The 8,322-nt window shown below is 40.7% G+C and overlaps 1 pseudogene; it reads right to left on the reverse strand.

Annotated features, from left to right (window-relative positions):
* Positions 1 to 1,233: 1,233 nt before the first annotated feature.
* Positions 1,234 to 7,743, reverse strand: LOC125531041 (annotated as a pseudogene).
* Positions 7,744 to 8,322: the final 579 nt, after the last annotated feature.

The following is an 8,322-nucleotide window of genomic DNA, read 5'->3' on the forward strand; positions in this document are numbered from 1 at the left end:
CCCCCGTCCCCCGTCTGGCGCGCCGTGACAGTAACCCTCGCGTCTCCTAGGTTGTTTGCCCAGGCTCCATGTCGCGCGCTCGCTCCGCCGTTGGACGCGTCGGACGGAGGAACCAACGCCGTGCGTGATGCGCATGCGTGCAGCTAGCGACACACGCACCGGTAGCTGCCCGGGTGATGTGCACATCCGTCCGCTGCTTTCACGGCCACGCCCGTTCTCCCTGCCGTGCCGTTGCACAACGCTGCGTTCACGGCGACTGTTCTGTTTCTTCTGATGGTCAGAGGCCAAGACTGTGATCGATGGACGTACATCGTCAACCCTCGTCAAACCCAAGCTCGGGAGAGGAACCAGAGCCTACCTACGAACTACCCATGGTAAAATCCCAATGTCCTGCCAAGCCTGACCCTATGTCTACGTATGTCGACGGCGATGCCATTTTCCGGTGCAAAATGCTCTCGCGCACCTCGCACGCCGCGGTATATTCCAGGCGACGACGGTGGGTGGCAACTCGCAAGTCGCAACGCAGCATATGCCGAAGGACAAACCATCGCCCGCCAGGAAGGAGTACAAGTAACGCCAGGTGAGCAAGTGTCACGTCTCTCTCGAGGATAACTAACGAGATGCCTCGCAAAGTCGCAAGTTGCACTTGCGCCGCTTTCAGGCGGGCGGGGAGCTGATTTGGAGTGCTGATCCAGGCCGGGGTAGCAATAATTGGTGATGCTGTCGGGTCAATCTGGCCAAGGAGTTTTGATTTAATGGTAATGGCGTGACACGACGGGGACGTTACGATCACTACAAATAAAAGTCTCGGCCATGGTGACGATTGACGAAGCATTCCACTGCGCTGGAACACGACACGAGAAGGCGGACGAACTGGCTCAAGGGTGTGAGCTGAGGAGACAGCCCTGTCAGCCTTGCTCCTCTTTCCTGAACAACTGTCGAAAGATTCACCTAAGTTCAGGTTACTGTTGGTTATCCGGGAAACGCTTCAGTCCAAATCCGACGGTACGCCTCGTCCCAGATCAAGTTATAGGGAACTCGACGGCCCTGACGCAAGGAGTACTATTGACTTTCATAACTCTACTGTTAGTTAGTTACCGCCCAACCACCTTCAAAAAAGAAAGTTTACTGCCCAACTACTTCGTTTAGTGAATACTACATAGTAGTATATACAGTTTATAAACTGCCGTCACGGTCAGACTTGAACACATGATACTCATAAGAAATATAGCAGGCCCCTCAGAAGCAACTGGCACATGAAAGATAATAAGTCTAACCAAATGTAAAGTGACTGAATACGGCGAGTAAGATCCACATGCCAGACAAGATAAATTCACACAAGTCGTGTTAGCAGTCTTAAGGCGTAGCTCCACATGAATGAGAGTTTTGGTTCCTAGCAGAACATAAGGATTAGAAGGCCCTACTTGCTCTAGTTTAGTGAAAACTGGCACATGTTGCATCCCAGGAGTCCGTGTCTCACTGCTCGCCTTCGCCGGGAGGGTTCTTCATGAGTTCCCTTGCCTTCCTGCATGAATTCAACCGAAAGGAATGGAGACGTCAGCTAAAAAGTGTTAAGCGACAAATATGGCGTGCAAGGTCCGGTTCAACCAGGACGTCTCCACCGAGCCTAGACTAGGGTAGTTAGTTGTGATTTCATCTTATCTCTTGTAACTATCTCTATAGTCTATCCCTTGGGCTCCAAGTTAAGGATCCTAACAATGTAATCTTCTCTGTAATTGAACACACTGGCTATCTAGAGGCACCTTGAGTAGCATGTGAGCTGCAGCTTGACGGTAGCAAGCTTTTGCCCAATCAGATCGCAGCATTCTGCTCCTGAGAGCATCTGACAAAGCACCTTCACCATCACCCTTGAGTAGTTTACAAACACTCCTGTTTGCATACAGTGTTGCACTCTCTCCATGAGCTATTGCCTACGGTCAAACATACGAGGTCATGCAGATATTAGTCTCAACTTAATAAAATGTCATCATACAAAAGTTCTAGGCCTTCTTTGGTTTGGAGGATTTTTGTAGGAATTTCATAGGATAGAATTTTTGTAGGAAAAATTCCTTTAGAGCCCTTTGGTTTGTAGGAATGGAATCCTATTCCTATGGAGGAATTCTTCCTATCCTTCACAATTCATAGGAAAATAAGGCCTCTTTTGGTTCATAGGATAAGATTATCATAGGAATAAGAATCTTGTAGGAAATGAGATGACATGTATCTCAAATCCTATGAGTAGGAATAGAAAACAAGATGTCATTTGGTTGGCACCAAAGGAATTTTTCCATTGAGTCTAGGCTCTTTTTTATTTTCCTATGAAGGCCTCCTTTGGTTTAGAGGAATTTCATAGGAATTCTAGAGGATAGGATTTTTATAGGATTTTTTCCTTTAGAGCCCTTTGGTTCATAGGAATGTATTCCTATTCCTACATAGGATTGATTCCTATCCTCCACATTTCATAGGAAAATAAAAAAGAGCCTAGACTCAATGGAAAAATTCCTTTGGTGTCAACCAAATGACATCTTGTTTCCTATTCCTATTCATAGGATTTGAGATACATGTCATCTCATTTCCTACAAGATTCCTATTCCTATGATAATCCTATCCTATGAACCAAAAGAGGCCGAAATGTGAAGGATAGGAACCAATCCTATGTAGGAATAGGAATCCATTCCTATGAACCAAAGGGCTCTAAAGGAAAAAATCCTATAAGAATCCTATCCTCTAAAATTCCTTTAAAATTCCTCTAAATCAAAGGAGGCCTAAACATTAGCCTAGACTCAATGGAAAAAATCCTATGAAGTGAATCAAAGGACATCTTCTTTCCTATTCCTACTCATAGGATTTGAGATACATGTCATCCCATTTTCTATGACTTTTCTATTCCTATGATTTCCCTACCCCGTGAACCAAAGGAGGCCTTATTTTAATTAATGCTCATTCATGGGACTCACGCAGGATACCAGGTAGAGTGGTGACATACAAAAGTTCTATTTTAATGGTTCACACATGCTAACAGGTAGGAAACTATCTACATTACTACTCAGTAAGACAGTAATACTGCAGAATATGGAGCACATTCTATTGCTACACAGATTGGCTTGTTGTACGATCAATCTGGATAAAGCTAGATAATTTGATGCACTGTCATGAACTTCTTATGGGTTCTGGGGATGTAAGACAACAACCAAGTTTGATGATGGAATCTTCATTCATTCTGCCCCAAATAGTAATGCATGAATGCTAGCACATTCTTAATGTATACTGGCTTCAGATCATATACATTTTGGATGACCCTTGGTCAGATCTAATCATAACTTTAGTTTGATCTATAGTCAAATAGATGGTTTCCATGGATCATTGTATCCTAGTCGCACTAATCATTACTCCTTCCAGTACACAAAAAAGAGACGTCCCAAGTCAAACTTAGACCAACAATACCATTTAAAACGTTCAAATTGGGTTGAAAATCATACGCATAGATTTGTGTAGAGAAGTACTGTCAGAAAATAAATTGGTGGTCAAAAATATATTCCCAAGACCATGTCAAGGTCCAAAACGTCATTTTTTTGTGAATTAGAGGGAATATTAATTATTTTTGCCAACCAAACCTTCATGTTTTACATTACAGAAAGAGTTATATATCTTCAACCAGTTCCCAGTATCATAGATATAATGCAAGAGGTGTACCAAATCATAAATCTTTGTTGCTATCTTATACTCCTTCTGCTTGAATGCCGTATCAGCCTTTGACTTGATCAAACCTTTTCTTCTTTGAAGGTGCCGTTGCTCCTAGATAACAAATAAATGAAACATGAATTGAATATTTCTATTTTGGAATAATCATTTACTATGAATTTTTTCCCACTTCTTACCACAAAAGACACCCAAGAACTTCGTGTTCAACATTCTTCATAATTTGGTATCTAGGTGGCATGTAACTTACCATTGAATGCTCTCGCTAAAGTTAACAATTTCAGTTTAACTAGATGGCAAGCGTTCCACAGGAAACATGGGAACATCGGTAAATATCAAGTGTTTCTTCGTTCACGAAACAACCAAGGAGAACACATTACATAGTATGCCACTTAATTAAAATATAGTACTCTTGTGACATTATTACTGGATACTAATGAATAGCACACCCTCTACTTGATGATGGTGTACTTCACAACCGTGGCATGACATCCATGATTATGAGCCATGTTTCGAGAATTATTGTTCCTGCGAGCATCTAACTATACACAACATTACATGATTTGCTCAATACCTGACTCAAAAGATAAGTTCAAGTCAGTTAATAGAAATATGACTAGAGTACAATCTACATGTAAATATCCGCACATCAATTGCCTTATCTTAGGAGTCAATCTTATCAAGTGTAAGGTGTTCATACTTTTCAATGTTGGAATCAAAAGGACTTTTTTCCTCAATGATATGTACTAATTATCCATCACGAAAACCGGATTTTGTTAGGAGTTTCTACACATTACGTTCCACGGTTTCTTCATATTATGTTTTGTTACCAAATATGGGTTTATCATGTCTATTGGTGGGCAGCCCTGTTGTGACTACATAATCATATTACCCTTGTAAAGTAAAGTTGGTACTTTGTTCTCAGATAATCAGCAATAATTTTCGCTAGTGGTGCAATGCATAAAGTAATCACAGCTTACAATAGCACCGAATGCACAAAATATATGAAGGCTTAGCTTTCAAATAATATTCAGTAAGCAAGCATCATAATAAGAACAGAAAATAACATACAATTGGCTTCTTTTCTTCAATTTTCGCATGAGAAATTACTCCTTCAATACTCCAGTTTGGGACATTTGGAATTGGAGAAGTCACAGGAAATAACATTTCAACCTCTTCCTTGCAATCGCGTATCGCAGCAAGCTCTACTGGAAACCTACCCAACTAGAAACAAAAGGAAAAAGAACTTATCATTTTGTTCAAACAAAAGGAAGAAGAAAACCATAGAGATTATAACAAAAGAACTTGATCATTACGTAACATACAATCGATGAAGAAAATTAAATATTGTCAGAAAGAACCAGGATCAATAAAATTATCAAATGTTTTAACTAGGAGAATACCACGAATTGGGATGAAGAATCATATCAATTAAGCTATTTATTTCAGCTTTTATTGCATGAGTACATTGGAGAAATACTGATACCCAGAATAGTACATACTGCTTCTCATTATCTCATCAACTCTTGTCAACAAGGTTTCCAAGAGTATTTCATAGAAGTTGAGACTGAGACACCAAAACAGTTTAGTGGAATCACACTCGTCCCCATGAAATATATAGATAAAAAACGATAAGTAACTGCACACATGAATTCTTTTTAGTCGGTCCGTTAACTGATGGTAGCATTCATATAAGTAGCCTAGAGTAAAAGGCTGAAAACAGAACGCCAACAGGACGAAGAACAACAACAAGTTAGCTAGGAAAATTCAATTTATTCTACTGTTTATTGCATGAGAACATTTGAGAAATGCTGCTGCCCAGAATGGTTTGTAATAAGATATGAGATCTCAGTATCTCATCAACTGTTAAGTTAAGCACCAATATGATCTTCCAAAATGGAAAAATATTGATAAAATGTTGGACACATAAACCTTTTAAGAACAACGAGTATAGGCATGTTCCTTCATAGGAGTGATCAACAGAAAATGATACATCTGTTGACTGTTGATATAACCATTCAAAATTGGGCTGCACCCCAGTGGTGGATGTGCCGTGAGTGACCCAGCCCACCAGAGTTTGATTTCCGTGGTGCAGATTAATATCTCAGGATGAGCCCCCCATAGGTCTTTTTTTTATGATAAAGACTGCCAGAATGAAATGTGAAGATAATGTTAATACACACAATCGCAACTCCCATAAGCATAGTCAATGACACCAAGCAACCTAAACCCATCGCTAAATGGGTGCTTAACATTATCAGAAGAGCTGAATAATAGTACCACTATAAGCTTAACAGAATATAGTGAAATTCTGCATACCAGGTCAGCAAATATCAACAAAATATATAAAACACATACATCATCAGGAATATTAGGATCTGCTCCAGCCTTTAATAGGAGCTTAATGAAGTTGGTATAACCTCCATGCATCGTAGCAAGCAACAATGGAGTCAACATGGAACCATTGCAATTGACATCAGCACCAGCCTGTGAAAAGAATTGTGCAAAATTATGTCCATGGTGATATCTCCATGCACATGTATATAAGCATGCAGAGCTCGTAAACTAAGCAAATCACAACATCGCATGGAAAAATAATCCAGAGAATACTCACCTTAATGAGTAGCTTCATGCACTTCAATGAACGGTAAGCAAGAGCACTCATAAGGGGACTGGTAGTACCATTGATGATGATGTTAGGCTGAAAGGAGGGCATTGTTTTATTAAGATAAGAAGCACATGTGTTATGATAAATTCAGTAGTTACGTTTGAGATGAACAAAGATATGACTATTAAAAAACATGTCATCATATAATCAACTGGTGTGTGTGGTGGTTCAAGGAATCAGATGGTAAGTGGGTCCAATCGTAATTCTGATCTAGCATGCTTGATTAGTTTGAGGTTTGGAATGGGTTGCTCCATTAAATGAATCACACTTCAAAATCTCCATTGAGTGTCCCTAATAAAATGATTATGTACTGCGGCATCTAAGTATGTATCAATCCGAGCAACCAAAGCAGACCCAGGATAAAACATATTTGTCCACGTCATATAACTATGCACAAACTTAAAACTTCCCGTCGAAATTAACTGTGAATCAAGAGAAATAATAGCAGAGGCCATATACATTCGCATGGTTTTTTTAGAAAAGGAGGATGACCCCCGGCCTCTGCATCTGGGAGATGCATACGGCCACTTTATTGATTATTCTCGAGGACCTTACAAAGTGTTACAACAATAAGCCTGAATTCACCATCTAGGCAACATATGCCGCTACTCCTATCCATATGATGAAGGGGTGCTAGCTGGGCCACTACCCAGACCACTCACCTAATCCTAACATCAAAAGCCGGAATCCCCAGCCTAGCCACATAAGTCATTTGGGCACAAGCATTGAACAAATTACTGGCAGCCCAAAAGAGTGGTGTTCCACGGCCACAGTCTATGTCAACAGGCACTCCTTTTGACAGGAGGAACTCTGTAACCTTGCAGCATCCTGTGGTGAACGAGATGATTCCATAAGTCATTTGGGCACAAGCATTGAACAAATGACTGGAGTAGAGTAAATAATTACCAGTACAATGACTAGATTGCAGAAATTAAGTGTGAGGGTGTGTGACAGGGGGAGTACCTATACCCGCAGCATGGTGGAGAACTGTGCGCCCTTTGTCATCTGCTTTCACAAGATCACCACCATGATCAAGAAAATACTTGACAGTAGCAACATCACCAGACTGAGCAGACACCATAAATGGAGTCGCACCTGCAAAAAGCACATTGTTAGCACAATCGTACATCTCATACTGGCAAATATTTACATGGTAGCCACCAAATTGAAAAATGGAGAAAGGGATAGAGAAAGACCTAGAGCTGTATCCCCAAACCCAGGAGCATTTACATCTCCTCCAAGCTCCTCCACTAGGTACCTGCAAACCTCTAAATGGCCTGCGCATGCCGCGAGACGCAACACATTACATCCATTCGTGTTGATAGAAAAAAGCGCCGACAGGTCGCCATTTCTTTTGGTAAGTCTCTTTATAATACCTTTCACAAAAGTAAACATGATCGGATTATAGAAGAGAATAGACAAATTAACAAGTTAGAAAACTAAAAGAAAAGAAGCAAACGTGTTGAATGCACAAGAGCCTCTGGAAGTCAAAGTGACTGATCTATCACATTGCTGGACAGAGTCATGCGGTGAAAATACTTGATAAGACACACTATGCTGCAAATTAGGATGCAATGCACAATTGTACCGCATCATCTTTAGTTCTCACATTATCAAGAGACTGATCAGCCCAGTTTGTTTTAACTACGGTATTTAATCATGCGGGTGTGATGATCGGTCCTAAAATTAACATGCCATGGCTGTCACTAGGAAAAGTATTTTTGATTGAGTATGAGAAAACTTTTGACAAAGGTATCGGAACCAAGGCAGCGCACACTGTAACTACTCAAAATAACTCACAGACGCAACCAAATGCAGTCAGAAACAAGGTCATACAGGCGGCAGGTTAGGTGCTTCTCATGCAAATCTATTTGGTTTTTTACTAGCTAGAAGGCCCTCTGTGCTTACCCAATGCCCATGTTTTAAACGTACCAACAAATCAAGCGAAAATCTGA

The sequence above is a fragment of the Triticum urartu genome, unplaced genomic scaffold (genome assembly GCF_003073215.2).
Source record: "Triticum urartu cultivar G1812 unplaced genomic scaffold, Tu2.1 TuUngrouped_contig_6747, whole genome shotgun sequence".
Taxonomy (NCBI): domain Eukaryota; kingdom Viridiplantae; phylum Streptophyta; class Magnoliopsida; order Poales; family Poaceae; genus Triticum; species Triticum urartu.